The following is a 19,615-nucleotide window of genomic DNA, read 5'->3' on the forward strand; positions in this document are numbered from 1 at the left end:
ATTAAAGTCCCTAGCCATTAACCAGGGCAATGGACAGTTTTCTACAGCTAGGGTTTTAATTAAGGACCAGGTTTTGTGTCTGTTTCCTCTTGCAGCGAAGCCATAAATGCCAGCGAAACTCCATACCTCTGACGATTCAGCTTCACATATTTCAGCATCAATATGATGTGTAGAACAAGTGCTATGTCAACATGAAGTTTTGTACTCCATAATAGGGCTAAACCTTGTGAATCTGCCTCTTTTAGGCAACAAATATTCCCCGCAAAGCCAAGTCAAGTTGTGAGTGAATCAATTAGTTTTTGTTGCTAGGGTTTCCGCTTTGCTTGAACCAAATCAATCAACGCTCTTTGCGATTTATGATTGACGATACCTCTACAATTCCAGACCAAAATATTATCCTACAACATTCTAACAGGGATGGAGGTTTGCTAAGGACTTAGGGGCGTCGCAACTATGTAGGGTTGCGCTTAGGAGGTTTCGATCTTTATTCCCTTTGTATGAACCATTCCAACAAAAATCAGCCAATCATAAATAATTTTCTTCATTTGATAACTCTAGCCACTTCTAATTTCGGTTTTCTACCACACATATATAGTGCTCATACTGTGTACTATTTGTTGAGAGTATAGATCCCACATGGAAAAATGGGGTCCTTGCCCATGGATTTATAAGGGTTTGAGTTACTCCATCCATTGCCAATTGGTTTTAGATGTGAAACCCAGATTAGTTTATCATGGTATCAGAGTGAGTTATCTCACGTGTGCATGCCTCGCAGCCACACGGGCTCCACGTCACCCAATATAAGTTGTCCACATGTATGGTTTGACAATTCGCCACACGTGTGGGGGCGTATTGAGATTATATATCGTACATGAGAAAATGTTGATTTATAAGGATTTGGGTCATTTCATCAATTACCAATTTATTTTGGATGTAAAAACCCAGATTACACTGTTTAGATATCCAAATAAAATCATTGCATATATATGAAGCTAAAGAATCATAGAGCTGATAGTAGAATTAAAGTATCATAGAAAAAGAAAAATCATTTTTGCAAATGTGTCCTCTTCAGAACGTACTTAACGGAATGTGAAACCCTAAGTTGAAAACGTCCGCCATTAATTCCTGCAGAAGTCGTAGTGATCTTGTTGTCCTCAACTCCTTATTAATGTGTTGAAGATGATGACCCGGCCCACATTGCCATACTCCTAAATTTGATCAATCTCTCTACTCAGATTCTATATTCTTCAATTATGAATCGCCCATGCAACATGCATGTCAACCCACCATATTCCAAATCATCTGAGATGTGGACGACGACCATATATATATAAGAACATATCACATGCAGTGCTGACCAGATCGTGAATTATTCGAAAATTCTTTAATTTTGGGATAAAATTTATGCATGGCACTCACATGTTCATGTCTCAAAGTGGGTCCAACATGCATTTACAGAATATGGGCATTTCTCCTCATTAATTAATTTTATTCATTTTTTCTTGGGGCTATATAAAGGGTCTTCATCCCCACTAATATTTGCAAGTCAAGAAACAATGAAAACTGGGATATATATTGATAAGGAATGATTTTCCTAAAGCATTGCCTGGGAAAGAAGAGAGTACAATGAAGCCAAGGATGAATTGCCGGCATTACATATAGGCCTTCAAACGCCGTATGTTATATATTTGTCGGCCACCGGCAATCCATTCTTGGCCATGTTGGCCTCTTTTCGTTTCATGCAATGCTATGATATATACAAGATTTAGAAGTTCCCGTGATAATTGTGCTCCATTGGTCTTATGATTACGGACAGGGGCGGAGCCACGTTGGGTCTCGTGTCCCAGTGAGATTTTAAGTATACATACACAGTCTGGTTCAATATAAGAACTGAGTACTGCCTTGTCGTAGTGGTTGAGGCACATACATATGTTAGGCTAGTCCTTGGTTCGATTGCTGGTAGCAGCAATGTGCTAATTTTTTTTCTTTCTGTTTTTTAACATTAATACTATTATTTCCTCTCAGCAATGTGCTAATATTATTTTTATTTCTTTCTTTTTTCTAACATTAATACTAATATTTCTTCTCAGAAAAAAAAAACATTAATAGTATTCTGTTATATAGTTTTAATATAAATTATATTTCCATTATGAAAAATTGTCTAAACTCTTAAAACTATAAGTTTTATTAATAAAATATGTAATTTAAAAAAACTATTGATCTTTTTTAGTACAAAAATAGATATTGATCTTTCCCTAACCTTATTATAATTATTATTTTTATTACAATTTTGATATATTTTAAGTTTAATTTTTTTTTTTTATAAACTTTTAAGTGCCCCAGTTGAGATCATTTTCTGGCGCCGCCACTGATTACGAAAGGTCCATAATCAAGATAATGATACTAAGATATAGATGGGACTACGATCGGTGTTTGGAATTACCTTGCGCATCTCTCTCTCTCTCATACTTTTGTATATGCACTTGACGAGTTAATTCACAGTAATTGTATGTATATATGGTCTTGGAGAAAGACATTTTCTATTATGTAATATTTAAGCATATATATATATATATATATATGTATGTATGTATGTATGTATGTATGTATGTATGTATGTATGTACCACGCAGTGGAAGTCGTCGAGCGGCGCATTTTCTCTAGAGCTGTTCATTTATGTAATTACTTTTCTTCTCAAACAATACTGACCACACACACACACACACCACGCAGTGGAAGTCGTGGAGCGGCGCATTTTCTCTGGAGTTGTTCATTTATGTAATTATTTTTCTTCTCAAACAATAGTGACCGTTATAAAGTGCCATCTTTTCATAACCAAAAATATCACATCATGAGGGTGTGCACACGGTCCTATCCAATCTGAGTTTCGTATATGCATTCCACCATGTGGACTTAGTTCCTTGAAACCCTAGATCCAGAAGATCTACGTACCCTAGCGCCTCACGAAAGCCCCTCATCTAGCACACTGATCGAAGCGGACCATCTATCTTCTCTCCATTATTCAGGATTTCATTGCAATCCCTAATCACTACCCAGGGTAGAGAATCAAGGTCAGAAAGGTCACGCAACAGTTGCCACGATTTGTCTATGTCAGCAATTCTAGAGTAGTCATAAAAGCCTATTAGCCTCCAATTTGGTTCACCTGGGTTGCCAAGCACAACCATATCCATGTGATGCGCAGATGTAGAGCCCATCTGAATACGAACATTATCGTTCCAAAACATCCCATGCCCACCAGATTGGCCATCACTCAAGACAGCATCCGAATGCACAAACCCTAATGCAATACTCAGCAGCTTGAAATCCAAATCTCGGCTGATTTACAAAAGAATATAACTTGAGGACGATTTTGAAAAATAAAATCCTTCAGCGCCCTAGTTATAGTGTCATTGCAAATACCCTGGCAATTCCAACTAAAAATTTCCATATCCATGGCAGATTGATCTTTCTTTCTAGAACCCTAGAAAATAATCCTAGCAGAGAGAAGCTATGTCAAAAAATTCTTTTAATTAATCCGGAGTTTAGTAAACTTAATAGTTAGCCAGCAATTGAGAAGAAACGATTAATTGGGTGCAACAATAGAAGAGAAAAATAATGATGGGATACTCTCCCAATTGATACACTACAAAAAAAAAATTGCAATAGCCACGGCGCCCTCTCGTCGCGAAAAGCTGTTTTGCCGTCGCAAAAAAGCATTCGCGACGGCTCTGCGACGGCAAAGCTTCTGACGCCGTTGGTGGCGTCGCCAATACCTTTAGCCACGGCAAAGAGATTTGCGATACTTAGTCTGCGACCGTTTCATGCTACCCCTAATGCCGTTGCCATTACAAAATTTACTACGGCAAATTTCCGTCGCAACATAATTAATATTATGATAATTATATTACTTCCCGCCAAAAAATTTTCCTGCCAAATTTGTTTCCCACCAATTTTTCAATAGCAAATTTTGCTACGGTCTTGTTGCCGTAGCTTCGGTGTGGTGGTATATAGAAATATATTCTTGGCTACTGCAATTCACCGATGCTAGTAGCCAACCAGCATTTTTTTTTTTAACAAAACCTGTATTTTTGCAACATCCAAAAATGGGATAAAAATATCAATATACCACACACATATTGTTCATTAACTCATCTATTTCATTGGAATGTAATTAAGTTGCTGCACTGTCAGAATATGTAATTAGAAGAAGTACAAAGTTATGCCCAAAACCAAGCACCTAATGAAGACAACCAAGAGTGACACTCAACAAAAATTCCAATATTGCACTATCAGAATATGTGCAATAACATATTGAAACTCAATCCATTGCTCTATCAATGCTTGAATCTAGATTCCCTTCTTCTCCTACAGACTCCCTCCGAATTTCATGGTCACTAGTTGCATCTGGAACCTAAGACATCAAAAAATAATAATAATAGATATATCATGTATGGCTTTGCATATCACCCTTTTTCAATGTCACACCATAACCCAATTCCAATAATTAATATCGCAGGTTGCACCATTCTTTATAATCATATTACAAAGAGAATGGCAGTATGAGAGGAAATTTCAAACCAAGTGTCATCAAAGCTAGTGTTTCTTTTACAAGTTGATACTAGTATGTATATTCATCATTGATAAATTAACAAAGGTATATATGTGAACAACAGCAAAGGGCAAACAAATCAAATAAATATTGGCAATAATGCATCACTTGAAACAATTGTAGGACTGAGGAAGATATGATCATAATAGAACATTATGATCTACCTGCCTACTGTACACATACAGAACATTATGATCAATATCTTCTTCACTCACCATCTGATACAAATGACAAAAATACAAGTTTAACAAAGTTGAAGTGTGTAGCTACAAATAACAATTTGAAGTGGTCATGCAAAGTAGGAAAAATGAGGCTCCCTACTAGTTCAAAGCTGCTAGGTTATCTCAAGATCAATATTGACAGAATAAAACCACAATGAACAAGGCCTAATTCTTATCAAAAAAAAAAAAAAGCCTGATTGTCAAAATACTCATTTGATCTGTAAACCATTGAGTAATGATAATTATGAATCAGTGCCTACTATATTCAAGGCCGATGCATAGCACAGACACACAAATGTGAAAATGGTAGAAACCAACATACCTGTATGATCCTTGAAATGAAATTCCCAATTATATAGGCCATCTATATTAGAAAAAGAAAGGTTAATTAACTTTTAAGTATTTGCATAATAGCCTCTACAAATCACACAAGATAGAAGCAAACTTACCAGTAACATTTTCTTATAGTATAGGATAGCTGGTATGAGCGTGCAGGGTTGTAACAAGGTTTATCATAGTAGTAACAGCACCTTGTGTGCCCTAAATGCCACAAACAGACTCAAGAGTTAAATGACCTAAATTTTCATGTTTAATGCAATATACAAAACCAAAACATGAAGATGATGACAACTGCCAAGGTACCAATTGCAACTAAACATGCATATTTAAATTAGAAAGTTGTATGAGCAACAATACCTCTTAAGAGTTGTAGAAATGATAATGATTTTACTAATTGAAACTCTAAGAACCTTGTGCTCAGAAGAAATATGAATGAAAGGATCAATAAAGACCTATACTTTAAGTGAAACTAGTAACTACCTTAAGTGAATTTTCTAAATATAAAGTGCAAAACTGTAACAGTGCAGAAAAATATGTGAATAAAAGTTTGGCCTTATTCCCATGACTCACTCCCTTCTCACCTTCAATCATATACACTTGATCCCTCTGTTGCCAAGGCCGAACCCTTCTCGATCTCCACCATGTACTACTCTTCTTGATCCTCTTTGTAGCCCTCCACTGAACACAGTTAGTCTAAATTGACCACTTTTAAATTAAAATCACCAAGTATCAAAGGGAAAACATAAACTAAACCAAAAAGAGATACATTAGTATAACTAAAATCAATATAACTAACAACAATTTAAGAGCCTAATTTTGGAAACATTTCAGAAATAAAAAAACAACATACTCAAGAAAGAAAACACTCACGTACACTTGTTCGAATACTAAGAAAAGCATAAATTGGCAAAATGAGAGATCTTGGCTAACTTGCAGAAGATAAAAGGATCGGACTTTACAGTTTATTAAATTATAACCATGACTACCAACCAAACCAAGAACTTTAAACAATTAACCTAAGTGAACAAGCATTGCATACAAGTGAGCTGACATCAAAGTACAATACAAAAAGACTATAAATCCCTAATATATACCCTAGTATAACAATAATCTGATACACATTAAAGTATACAGATTGATTATATATAGGTAAGAGGGCAGAGTAGCATGCTTATGAAGTAAGTGAGTATGGACACAAATAATGATCGAAATTTTAAATAAATAAGCTTTGTTCAAATATACATTAAAAAAATAAAATAAAAGTAGCAAACAAAAAAGATAAAGTGGATAACTTCTGCATTTACTCCCAACAATCTCATAGACATCCAAGACATGAAAAGATAAGGCTTACCTGGAATTAGACTCAAACCATTAATGACGAGTGGAAGATAGAGGATAGAGAATAGAGGACAAAGCAGACTAGCCTCTGAGTAATATCCAAAGAAGCTGCAAAGCCAAACAATTAATAAGATGCAAACAGATTATGAAGTATCAAACTACATGACACTTTTTTTTTTTTTAGAAGACAACTAAGTGAGAACATATCTGTACAATATCCAGCTTATTGCATGTAATACTAGCAAGGCTGCGTTCACAGAAAGAACTAGTCTCAATAACTATTGCCTCAATCATCGTCCTAGGAAGGAACGTTAATGCCAGTACACATAAAATTCGTAGTTCGAATCCTGGGGAATACGATTTGAAAACCAAAAACAGCAAAGCAAATTTTCTGCGAGACTTTAAAATTCAATTGAAAACATTTAGGGCCTGAAAACTATTACACACAAAGTCCACAAGATAATATTATAAGGATAAATCTAACATGCCATAATGATTAGAGCTACAAACCTAATATATGCACCCATCTAGGCAATCATGTAGAGCACACAACATCCGTAACAAAACAAACGTAAGAAATTCTGAAAAAAAGTATTAGAAGAACTTACGTGTTCTAAATAGTCAGGCAATCTTCCCTTTGCTTTCCCTTCACCCATCAGTAGCTGAAACAAGAGATGAGCCCACAATTAAAAATAATACAGATGCTATCAATTAAAAACAAATTCCAATGCCAACTAAAAGTTTTCTTTGCTTTTGAAAGAAGATGCAAAACAGATATACAATTATGCATGCAAGGTAATTGCAAATCTTAGCAAGCACATTGGTAAAAGAGAAAGCAAGAGTACCAAAGAATGGCCAATTAACAAAGGAAGCCAAGAGGAGATGCTATTCTAAATAATATGACAATTAAAAATTGAAGACAAGTTGATAAAGAAATAGCACATATATTCGAGTTCCACATTACATTAGTTCTATCTCTTATAAAGAAATAGCACTTTATTAGCTAATCAAATTAAACACCAGCCAACTAAACCAAGTATATATCTGTTTTCATTCAGAGAACCCCTACAAGCTATAAAAGGTCACTACTCATAATACATATAAATATCCAAGTATCAAAACCAACCACTAAATAGGACCACGGAAAACTAAAACATAATCACAAACACATGCATATACCATTTAGCTGAAAGCTTCAGCAACTGAATTAACCCATATAGTGATAAACAAAACCAGAGCTATTAATTACTCAGGGCTTGAAAACCATTCAGGGCCAAATTAAAATTAAAATATTTAGGGCCTGAAACCATCTAAACGAAAAGATTAAACAACCGAGATATCGCTATCTACCATGTGAAGGAATAGATCAGGCCCAGTGCTTTGAATTCTCCACAGAGCAAATTGAAGTTAGCTCCATTCATATTGAGATTTTTAGTACCAAATCGACATACCCAAACACTCAATTGACATACCCAAACACCAAAACCAACAAACATAACGGTTCTTCCACAAATAAGTAAAATTGAAAGTGATTTCAAATACACAAAAAAATTTTCTATACTTGGTTCCTCTCAGACAACAAAAATCTCATCTCTTTCATTTGATAATTTGAACTAACCGAATTGAACCCATTGATGGGAGAGAGAAGATACATACCCAGAGAGCGAGAGAGACGAAGGTGAGTACTGCGTATGAGGTTTTTGAGATTTAGATGACTCTTCGGAGAAGAGTTTTTGGGTTGAGGGGAGGGGAAGAAGGAGTATGAGGTTTCATTCTTCGGGAAGATTGAGTTTTTTGGGTTCACTATGGCGCGCGGCTATTTTTCGTTTCCCAGCCCCTTGTGAAGCTAGGTCAACTTTGATTATGATTTTAAGACCCAAATAGTATAAAAGAAAAATAAAAAAAGCTACGGCAACTATAGCGTAGCAAGAATCAGGACAAATTTAACTACGACATTAAAGATGTCATCGCAATTGTATAAGTTTTTATGTCACGGTGTTAATTTGCCGTCGCAAACCAATTTTAATTTTGTGACGCCTTGTTTCCCGTAGCAAATCTATGACCAATGGCGACGGCATTTTTGCGCCGAAGCTAACTGCGGTAGCCGTTGCAATTTTTTTTTTGTAGTGAGGGCATTGTCTTAAAAAATTCTACATAGGCTGTAGCCCTGGTTGCCTACGAGCATCCTCCGTCCTGGAATGAGTTAGGATATAGTAGGGTAGGTAGGTAAAAGTTAATTGCACCTACCCCCGGCCACCCCTAAAGAAATTGGCAACACTTAATTAATTAGACTCACAAGAAATGCAATGTACGTAGAGGATGTACGTCGTCAATCATTTTTTTTTAGTGAAATAAGTTCATTCATAAGGATGTGTTACAAGTGGTAACATCTATACAATTAAAGAGCCATTAATGACCCACCTATATATATCATTCGTCGTCGATCATTAACATGTCTATGCATATATGGTGTGCTAGTTGTACCGACCTCTACTATCATCTCTTAAGGACCAAAATTATTATGGCACCAATGGTTTAATAATAACAATTAGGAATAAATATTTATTACTATCATGTGGTTTGGGTCTAAAATCAATTCAGTCCCTAAACTTCTAATCTAATGAAAAACACCCCTGTGCTTTCAATTTTGATCTAATAGGTCCAATCCGTTAGTACTCTTTCGTTAAATGATGAGTCCGTTAACTCGCTGACGTGGTTCATGTGGGACCTATGTTTTATAATGTGGTGTTGAGGTGGCATGCAGAGTCAGCTTAGGAGTGGGTCCCACTATTAAAAATCTATTATAAAATGTTTTTCAACAAATAACTTAACCATAACTTGGACTCATATAACAGAAGGGTAAAGCTATGGTATGTTAACATTTCTCATACATCAACTATTTTTACCACTTTAAGGACTCATGTTACCACTTTGAGGACTAATATTACTATTTTGAGAACTCATACGGTAAACTAAGAAAATTTACGACTTTGAGGACTCATATTACCACTTTGAGGACTAATATTACTATTTTGAGGACTCATACGGTAAACTAAGAAAATTTACCACTTTAAGGACTCATATTACCACTTTGAGGACTAATATTACTATTTTGAGGACTCATGTGGTAACTAAGAAAATTTACCACTTTAAGGACTCATGTTACCACTTTGAGGACTAATATTACTATTTTGAGGACTCATTTTACCACTTTTAAGGTAATTGTATGCATGTCATACGTTAACACATTGTAGAATTTTCCATAACAGAAGACTAACGGATTGGACCTATTAGATCAAAATTAAAAGTACATGGTTGTTTTTGATGAAATTAGAAGTTCAAGGATTGAATTGATTTTGGACCTAAACCATAGGGTAGTAACCGAGAGAGACGAAGGTGAGTACTGCGTATGAGGTTTTTGAGATTTAGATGACTCTTCGGAGAAGAGTTTTTGGGTTGAGGGGAGGGGAAGAAGGAGTATGAGGTTTCATTCTTCGGGAAGATTGAGTTTTTTGGGTTCACTATGGCGCGCGGCTATTTTTCGTTTCCCAGCCCCTTGTGAAGCTAGGTCAACTTTGATTATGATTTTAAGACCCAAATTTACTATATATAAAACGTGAGTTAACTGTTCATAAGCCGTTTTACTGTTTATAAGCCGTTTACTGTTTGTAAGCTGTTTTGTTGTGTCAGCTGGAGCCGAGCCAATTCTTATATAGACCGACCTATTTGAATTGTTTTTACGGCTCTGCCACTGAACTATTTTTTCCTCCTTCTCCCAGACCGAGTTGTTTCCTTTCTCTTTTCCTCTTTCTGCCTCCTAAACCGAACAGCAGCAGCTGCAGCTCTCCCTCCCAACTTTACAAAACAATCAATTGATTTGACGGTGAAGCTACAAAACCCTAGAAGTCAATTCTCTTACTTTTCAGATTCATCAGACTTCGCAACAATCAGGTAATGAATTCCTTGCTACGTTTTGTGTATAGAGACTTGGGTATAGTTAGATTATGTTAGTTTTCTTGAATTCCTTGCTACGTTTTTGCTTCTCCACTTCGCTGTTTGGTTAGCTTGGTTTAATATAGCTTGAGAAATTTGATTTGGGTTTGTGAATTTTGATTTGTTTTTAGAATCCAAATGAAATGTGCTTGAGTAATTTGGGTTTCTCTGTTTATTAAAATAGACTGTGTCATTCTGACCAAAGATTGGTTCTTGGGTTCTTGAGTTTGTGAAAGAATAAAGATTGATTCTTTTCTCATGTAAATTGAGGGGATTGATGGGAATTTGAACAAATGGATTTTCTGTTGTTGGTTAAATGGGCTGTGTGTCTGGCTGACCAAAAATCGAGTCTTTTTCTCATGTAAATTGAGAGGCTTGAAGGGAATTTGAAAGAATAGGACAGCTATATGTTGTTTTGTGGTTCTGAATTTGGTCTATTTTTAGAGTCGAGTTAGTGAAATTTGCTTATTGTTGGAATACGGATTTTCTGTTTCTGTTGTTTTGAACTGATTGGGGTTTTGATGTTTTTAAGGGTTCTGTTTGTGTTGGGGTTGGCACAAAAGCTTCGCTGCAGGAATAGGAAGATATTGGTACAAAGCCTTTGCATAATCGGTCGTTTAAGGTAATGGTTTGGTTTTTATTAGATTGAATTTTGGGCGATGGTTTTGATTTTGATTTTGTTTTCTGTTTCTGTTGCTTTTGAACTGATTAGGGTTTTGGTGTTTTTAGGGGTTTTGTTTGTGTTGGGGTCTGACATCTTACTGATTGATTGGATTGGTTTGAGGTGAGTTGGTTGCTGACTTAGAGTTTTATTTTTGCTTAGTTTTTTCAGGTAAAATTGTAGTGTTTGATCATTTGAAAATTTTGATTGATTCTGGGGTCTAGAGTATTCAAATGTTTTTCGTTGTTGTTGTTGTTGTTGGAAGTATCTGGGGTTCTAATTTGATAAGAACTTATTGAGGTATTATTGGGTTTTGATTTGGGAAGGAAGGAAGGAATGTATCTCAATGTATAAGTTTCAGTTACCCGTGTTGTTATGCTGCTGTTTGATTTAGTTTTCTAATCTATCAATTTTGGTTTATGCTTTAGAAAGTGTAGATCTGGTATGTCTCAAAGTAAATGCCTCCAAGCATAAGATAGGAAGGTTAGCCTTACATTATAGAGTCCAAAACAAAAAGGAGTAAATCAAATAAACTTCAAAACAATATCAGGTATGTTTCAAATGGTCTAGGAGAAAAAGGCAATGTGCTCTTCTAGAACATGGCTAAAAGGAAGTGATTGAGTAAAAATGCAAAGAAGCAAAATGTGTAATTTTGTTCATCCTTATTCATCAAGGGAAGTATTTGGTTGGGATCTACATCCTGGCCGAGTTTATGGATGGATGAATAGACGGAGATACCGTCATGAGGCCATTAACATATATTACAACATTAATAAAGTTTATGGCTCATGTCATGTAGCCATGTCAATGTTGTATTTGAAAAAGTAGATCTACTACTAATGATCAGGTATCACTATAACCCTTATGAAATGGATCTGATAAGAGTACAAGGTAAAAAGACACGACTGCTACAGCAATAGCATGAACAGTTGAGAACCCCCTGTACAGAAGGGGGAAAAAGGCATCAATACTTAAGTTAATAGGAATATCATAAAACTCAGTCTTTAGTGTGGTAAAAGACTATGCACATATACATTTGCCGAAGATATTTACCGGTTGTTCCATTCAACTTTTTCTGCTTTGCTCAATTTCTAATATTCCTTGAAGCTATGAGGGCTAATAAGATTTGTTAATTTGTAAACCGTCAAGAGCAGAATTTCATCAAGATCAAAATCCACACTGATATATCAAGCCTCCGTTTCTCTATGTTGGTTTTGCAGGTGAGACTTACTCTTGAAGAACCTAAAGCTGAAACCAGAGTCTTTGAAAATCCAATTTTGAAGGTCTGGTATTGATTCCATTCTCACTCTGTTCACTAGGTTTCAGTTCTGACATACTTTTCCTCCAAAATTTTACTTTGATTCTCTATACACGACTTCATTTATGTACATATTGACTGTTTGGATTTTTTTTTTTTTCTTTTTCCTTTGTCTTGAGTTTCTGAAGATGTTGGTTTAGTTTTCACCCAAAGGAGGGAAAGATTTGATGCTAGGATGCTCCATATTCTCATACTATGTGCTAGAGAGAGCTGAAGATTTGGAATTTATTGGGTTTTGTTGACTATAGGAGTGGAAACAAAACACTGCTTTGACTCTTCCTTTGTATTAGTATTTTGCTGGGGTTTCTTTTTTTAACCAAATATTGTGTAAGTGATTAACCACAGAAAACAATGAAATCTATGCACATTGTCCTCTTTTCTCTTTTGCCAAGAATGTTATCGCTTAGTGTTGGTTGAGTTCCAATTCCATCATTTTTACTTTGCAATTCATGTCATATTGTATCATCATATCTGTATCATGTGAGTTAAAGCTGGCCTTTGATTTTTGAAAAGCAAAAGCATATGTCATTTTCTTTGAAATGCATGTATACTCGGTAACTTTTGCATTCATGATTGTTTTCATCCATATTAATTAGCTGTAAACTTTGTCTAATGTGTTTCAATGAAATAATGAATTGTGGTAAAAAAAATGAACAGTTTGTGTCTCTTCACAAAAACACTATTCTGATTAATGTAATATATGGTATGTTATCAGTTTGATCGATAATAAAGTCATTTTCAATTATATCTTTCATTATTGTAAATTTTTATTACCAAACAACAAATCCTGCAGCAAAGCGCGGGTACCATTGCTAGTAGTATAAAAGAAAAATAAAAAAAGCTACGGCAACTATAGCGTAGCAAGAATCAGGACAAATTTAACTACGGCATTAAAGATGTCGTCGCAATTGTATAAGTTTTTATGCCACGGTGTTAATTTGCCGTCGCAAACCAATTTTAATTTTGTGACGCCTTGTTTCCCGTAGCAAATCTATGACCAATGGCGACGGCATTTTTGCGCCGAAGCTAACTGCGGTAGCCGTTGCAATTTTTTTTTTGTAGTGAGGGCATTGTCTTAAAAAATTCTACATAGGCTGTAGCCCTGGTTGCCTACGAGCATCCTCCGTCCTGGAATGAGTTAGGATATAGTAGGGTAGGTAGGTAAAAGTTAATTGCACCTACCCCCGGCCACCCCTAAAGAAATTGGCAACACTTAATTAATTAGACTCACAAGAAATGCAATGTACGTAGAGGATGTACGTCGTCAATCATTTTTTTTTAGTGAAATAAGTTCATTCATAAGGATGTGTTACAAGTGGTAACATCTATACAATTAAAGAGCCATTAATGACCCACCTATATATATCATTCGTCGTCGATCATTAACATGTCTATGCATATATGGTGTGCTAGTTGTACCGACCTCTACTATCATCTCTTAAGGACCAAAATTATTATGGCACCAATGGTTTAATAATAACAATTAGGAATAAATATTTATTACTATCATGTGGTTTGGGTCTAAAATCAATTCAGTCCCTAAACTTCTAATCTAATGAAAAACACCCCTGTGCTTTCAATTTTGATCTAATAGGTCCAATCCGTTAGTACTCTTTCGTTAAATGATGAGTCCGTTAACTCGCTGACGTGGTTCATGTGGGACCTATGTTTTATAATGTGGTGTTGAGGTGGCATGCAGAGTCAGCTTAGGAGTGGGTCCCACTATTAAAAATCTATTATAAAATGTTTTTCAACAAATAACTTAACCATAACTTGGACTCATATAACAGAAGGGTAAAGCTATGGTATGTTAACATTTCTCATACATCAACTATTTTTACCACTTTAAGGACTCATGTTACCACTTTGAGGACTAATATTACTATTTTGAGAACTCATACGGTAAACTAAGAAAATTTACGACTTTGAGGACTCATATTACCACTTTGAGGACTAATATTACTATTTTGAGGACTCATACGGTAAACTAAGAAAATTTACCACTTTAAGGACTCATATTACCACTTTGAGGACTAATATTACTATTTTGAGGACTCATGTGGTAACTAAGAAAATTTACCACTTTAAGGACTCATGTTACCACTTTGAGGACTAATATTACTATTTTGAGGACTCATTTTACCACTTTTAAGGTAATTGTATGCATGTCATACGTTAACACATTGTAGAATTTTCCATAACAGAAGACTAACGGATTGGACCTATTAGATCAAAATTAAAAGTACATGGTTGTTTTTGATGAAATTAGAAGTTCAAGGATTGAATTGATTTTGGACCTAAACCATAGGGTAGTAACCAGTATTTAGCCCTAACAATTATTAAGCTACCAAATAATATCCAACCATTTTCAGTTTTTTTCTATGAATAATATATTATTGTAATACCCTGAAAAATCCAAATTAAATTCCATGGATTTTTAGAAATGATTTCACGATAGTAGGAGCGAGTACGAAGCTTGGAGAAGTTGTGGAATTAGTTCGAACGATTTTATTTTCGAAAACGAACGTTTTTAGGGGGTCAACAAAGTTGACTTTTTATACGTTCAAAATTTGGGAAAACTTCCTTCATGAAAGTTGTAGAGCTCGTCGATACGAGTTCGTGGACATGTGGAACGCATTATTCGGAGTTCGTATGATTAAGTTATGAATATTTGAAAATTGGGAATTTTCTATAAATAGGAAAAATAACTGATTTTTTTTATTTAAGGACAAAAAAAATTTCTTTTTGCGGAAGAGCCCCCAGCCCTCCCCGATTCTCTCTCTCTGTTTTCCCCTCAGACCCGGCGGGTCGAGCTCGACCCGACCCGACTTTTTCACCCTCCTCCGGCCTCCTCTGGCCACGGACCCGGCCTTCCCCGAGCTCGCCGTCGCACGCCCAGCCGTTACCTGCCACCATCTTGCCCCGCCGCTGCCCCCAGATGGAGATCGAAGACGCCCCAGCCGTGTGAACCCGACCCGACCGGAAAACGACTTTTCCGGCGTTGCATGGGCCGATCGTCCCCATTTTCGTGATCTCCTCCTCATGCTGATCATCCCCATGTAAGCCTTTCATCACGATTTTGTGTATAGAACGCTAGATCATGGTTTGACTTTTTCGACGTCCCTGATTTAATCTGAATCTGATCAGACGCACGAGATTAATCCAACTTCAACGCTTGATTTAGGACGATCTAGGCCGAACCAGGCTTAGCTCCAGGTATGAAAGTCGACCACCCTTTCATTTTGAACCAGTTTGTAGTTGGTCACTTTGCCATCTGAGGTGGTTGACCGGCGTTGACCGCCGCGTTGACCGCCCACTGACCACCGCTTGTGGCGGCGCATCAGACCATATTTCGAGTTTTCATTATCTAGGCGATGATCTATGCATCCATACGAGCGTTTTGATATATAACATGGTCATGTTAGAAAAAGTTGATAAATAGTGGATTTACGTTTTGACGTTACTATTTAACGTTTTTACGTTTATCTTCGGTTTACGATCTGTGAAGATCTGACCATCGGTTTTGCTTCAATTTTGGATATGTTGATCGTATGACTGTCCCGGTGACTTTGTGAGGTCACGGGCGAAGATCCGACCGTTGGATCTTCGTATAATTGAGAAATAGTGATTCGGAAGGCGATTCGTGAGAATCTGACCGTCGGATTTTCATATAATTTTATGGAGATGTTTGTTAGAGTGATTCAAGAAGATCTGAGTCTTCGTGATAATTTTGGAGGATGATCCTAAAGGCGATCCGTGAGGATCCGACCGTTGGATCATCATTAAATTCAGATCCGACCGTTGGATCATCGTATAATTTCGATCTGACCGTTGGATCATCATTAAAATTAGAATCCGACCGTGGGTTTCCGTATATGTGTGCTTTTGAGTTGTTGGCTAAGTTAAGATCATTATTGGATTAGGTGATCGATGGATTTATTTGGCGGACGATTCGTGAGATTGTTAATGGAGCTGTTAAGAAGACGCAGCTGGAATAGAGGTGAGTAAACCTCACGTGGTTCATATTACGAACCCAATACAATTAATTGCTTATTTTGTTGCAATCATATGAACTATTGTTGGTGTTACTAGACATTCCTGTGTGAATGTCTATATATATATTATTTACGTGAAATAATATGTATTGTTGGAGTTGTGTTGAGTTATTGTTGAGAAACAATACAGTGTGAGAGGTATTGAGTTTATTGTTGAGAAACAATATATTGTGAGAGGTGTTGAGTTTTATTGTTGAGGAACAATAAATTGTTGTGATCTGTGGAGATCACTAGGTCACGAGGTGACCATGGCATCTATTAGTGAATCACGCTCTCGTACCGGGCTGGTGGTTATTAATAGTATTAAATCGTAATCACGTCTGTGGCCGGACGAGTGGTTACGTTCAGTTAGAGCTCTAGTCTGTCTGCCAAATGTGGAGTGACCTTATGAGTGAAATTGAGAGTAACTCATAAGTGTCAATATATATATGGTAACCTTATGAGGGAAATTGAGAGTAACTCATAAGGGTCTATATATATATATGAGTCTGTCTACCAAATGTTGGGAAATCTTATGAGCTAAATTGAGAGTAACTCATAAGTGTCTACATATATATATGAGAGTGAGTGATCTTATGAGCTAAATTGAGAGTAACTCATAAGTGTCTATATATATATATGAGAGTGAGAAAATAACGTGGGTTTGTAGTAGTCTTGAAATCTAATAAATCAACAGTTCTTTCTTGTTTACTCATACTGGCTGTAAAAAGCTTACCGGGTTTTGTGTTGTTGCAACTCCCGGTACACTATTCAAATTGTGTAGCGGGTAATCCTACAGGACAGGAGAACCAGGACGGTGATCGTGCGGTTAGAGCAATTGTTAGAGTTTTACAACAATTGTAAGTTGTGAGGTGTGTTATGCTCATTTGAGCTTTATAATATATTGTGAGAGTGAATTGTAATAATGAACTCGAAGTTTCGAGATTTGGTTTTTTTGTAATTGTAATTATTCAGGTTTCGGATTTGAATTTATCATTCAAAATCCGGGGCGTGACAGTTTGGTATCAGAGCGTAAGGTGCATATTTGGTGATGTGTCAATACCTTCCGAGTGATGGCCCGTCTGCAGCGGATCCCCATCGTGTGCTCTTCGGTATTGGCTAAGTCATTGGGTATGCGTGAGTGTTGGGAGTTGTTTAGGCCGCTAGGTCGTTTAGGGAACGTGAATACCTTCCCTATAGTATTGACTTGGTTAATATGAATTTGTATTTGACTTATACTGTGTTTTAAGTGCTATACATGTCTTCGCCAAGCATACTATACTCCTTAGGTGATGGATATTCGAAGGGGTTGTACTTAGAACCTTACAGTTGTCTTGTAGGTTCGTATTGGAATAAGTTCAGTGGCCGCGAGTTACAATCCTTGAGGAATAGGAACCTCTTGATTCAACTCTGTTAAGTCAACGAGGAGTGTTTTATGGAAAAGAGGTTCTTTTGATTGTTGAAGTGTTTGGTTGAAGACATGGTGTGGACCTATGCACGTACCTAGTGTGGATACGAGTATGAATTGTTATAAATTTTGTCTTCTTAAGTTGGACGTACAGATGTTTAGATGAGGTGTACGTATCAAGGATTAGATATCTTGTTTTATAAAGAGACGTCTTAGTGGAGTTTTGGTAATTGACATGTGATACGTGATTAAAGTGACTCTGAGGCAATTATGCTGACCTTGTGTGAGATTGAATTCTTAGTGTAGACTAAGAAGGTTGTGTGGTGATTTTATATACACTACGTGATGAACTTTTAGAAGGAAAAGTTATGAGTAAAAGTATGGGTTTTTCCCTGATGTCTATAGCAGACTTGTGAATATAGTTTTGTTCAAGTGAATGAAATTGAACTTTGAGGCCTATGTATGGTGCAGGAAGAAGCATGGAGGACATGTTAGAGTCAGGCAAGGGTTTGCCTTTGGTGATTGATTTTAGGTGATGTAGTTAAACGCAATTTCAGATATTGATTTTAGTGACTTTGTTAGGTATCCATAGTGGTTCAAGTGAATTACTATGTGATATGGAGTTTGATTCGATTTCTGAATCGCTAAATGTTAGGGATTGAATTGTGGTGAGTTTTTGTTGAAGCAATTGATAGATGGAATTATCGAGATTCTATAAGAGTTGTAAGAGTAACTCTAAAAACGTGGGTTTTTCCTAGCTAACTCAGGATGTGTTTAGCTTTATAAATCCCTAATCCTATCGATGAAATTGTTGTGTTTGGTTTGACTCAGAGGATACTAGCTAGACCTCGATGCGACTTAATTGATTGTTGGATTCTTTTTGAGTGATTGTTTTTATTGCATCATTATGAAAGATGTGTGCAGTAGAGTTGTTTATGGTTTTGAAAACAGTATTGGGTGACCAAGGTTCGATCCTTGGTGTTGTTGTTGGTTAAACAAACAGGAAAGAAAACATGCACACCATCTTATTGAGTTTATATTACAAAAAAAAAAAAAAGAAAAAAAAAAAAAGAAAAAAAAAACGAGGACTATGCTGTACTAAGCCTAGTCAGCAGCTCCGGATGGGTTGAGGCTGAGCTCAAGAGAAACTGGAGATCCACGGTTGTAACCGCCTGAGCCACCGAAATAGTAATCATGTGCACTACCTTCCTCGGAAGTAGTCTTCAGGTTACCAAAGACGTCCTCGCCGTGCACGGGGAACAGAGGAAGAGTTTGAACCTCCTGGTGATCTCCTCCTCGTTGTTGCAGGGATGTTTGTCCTCCTGTTGTGCCAAAAGAGTTGTACTAGTATTAGTGTTGAAGTGTGAGGAAGAATATGAAACAGAATTTAAATCAAGAAATCCTTCATTACCAGTAGAATAGGTGGAACCAAAGTTGAGATCAATGGATCTACCATCATCAGTAGAACTAGTGGACCCAAAATTGATGTCAATGGATCCACCAGCTGGCCCAAAATTGATGTCGATGGATCCACCAGCACCAGTAGAACCAGTGGACCCAAAATTGAGATCAATGGATCTACCAGTACCAAGAGAACTAGTTCTCATGGGCACTGGAGCAGCCTGATTACACCTATTCATCTGCTTCTCTCGAGCCCTGACGTTCTGGAACCAAAAGTAAATGTTCTTACCCTC

At 36.5% G+C, this 19,615-nt stretch overlaps 3 long non-coding RNA genes across 4 annotated transcripts; 2 read left to right on the forward strand and 1 right to left on the reverse strand.

The window, feature by feature from the left end:
• Window positions 1–4,178: 4,178 nt before the first annotated feature.
• On the reverse strand, window positions 4,179–8,348 carry LOC133707966 (uncharacterized). Of its 2 annotated transcripts, none has more exons than XR_009845465.1 (7): window positions 8,164–8,348; window positions 7,116–7,169; window positions 6,521–6,615; window positions 5,751–5,847; window positions 5,280–5,370; window positions 5,153–5,194; window positions 4,179–4,411 (listed from the first exon to the last, which is right to left on the reverse strand). It is a non-coding gene; the product is annotated as an uncharacterized LOC133707966 (long non-coding RNA). The 2 variants fall into 2 exon arrangements; XR_009845464.1 differs by having other exon boundaries at window positions 5,751–5,862.
• Window positions 8,349–10,992: 2,644 nt separating this feature from the next.
• On the forward strand, window positions 10,993–12,445 carry LOC133712659 (uncharacterized). The gene is made up of 3 exons (XR_009847535.1): window positions 10,993–11,122; window positions 11,230–11,284; window positions 12,382–12,445. It is a non-coding gene; the product is annotated as an uncharacterized LOC133712659 (long non-coding RNA).
• A 2,455-nt stretch (window positions 12,446–14,900) lies between these two features.
• LOC133708198 (uncharacterized) lies at window positions 14,901–16,479 on the forward strand. Its single transcript, XR_009845654.1, has 3 exons — window positions 14,901–15,538; window positions 15,627–15,695; window positions 16,403–16,479. It is a non-coding gene; the product is annotated as an uncharacterized LOC133708198 (long non-coding RNA).
• Window positions 16,480–19,615: the final 3,136 nt, after the last annotated feature.

The sequence above is a fragment of the Rosa rugosa genome, chromosome 5 (assembly GCF_958449725.1).
Source record: "Rosa rugosa chromosome 5, drRosRugo1.1, whole genome shotgun sequence".
Lineage (NCBI taxonomy): Eukaryota > Viridiplantae > Streptophyta > Magnoliopsida > Rosales > Rosaceae > Rosa > Rosa rugosa.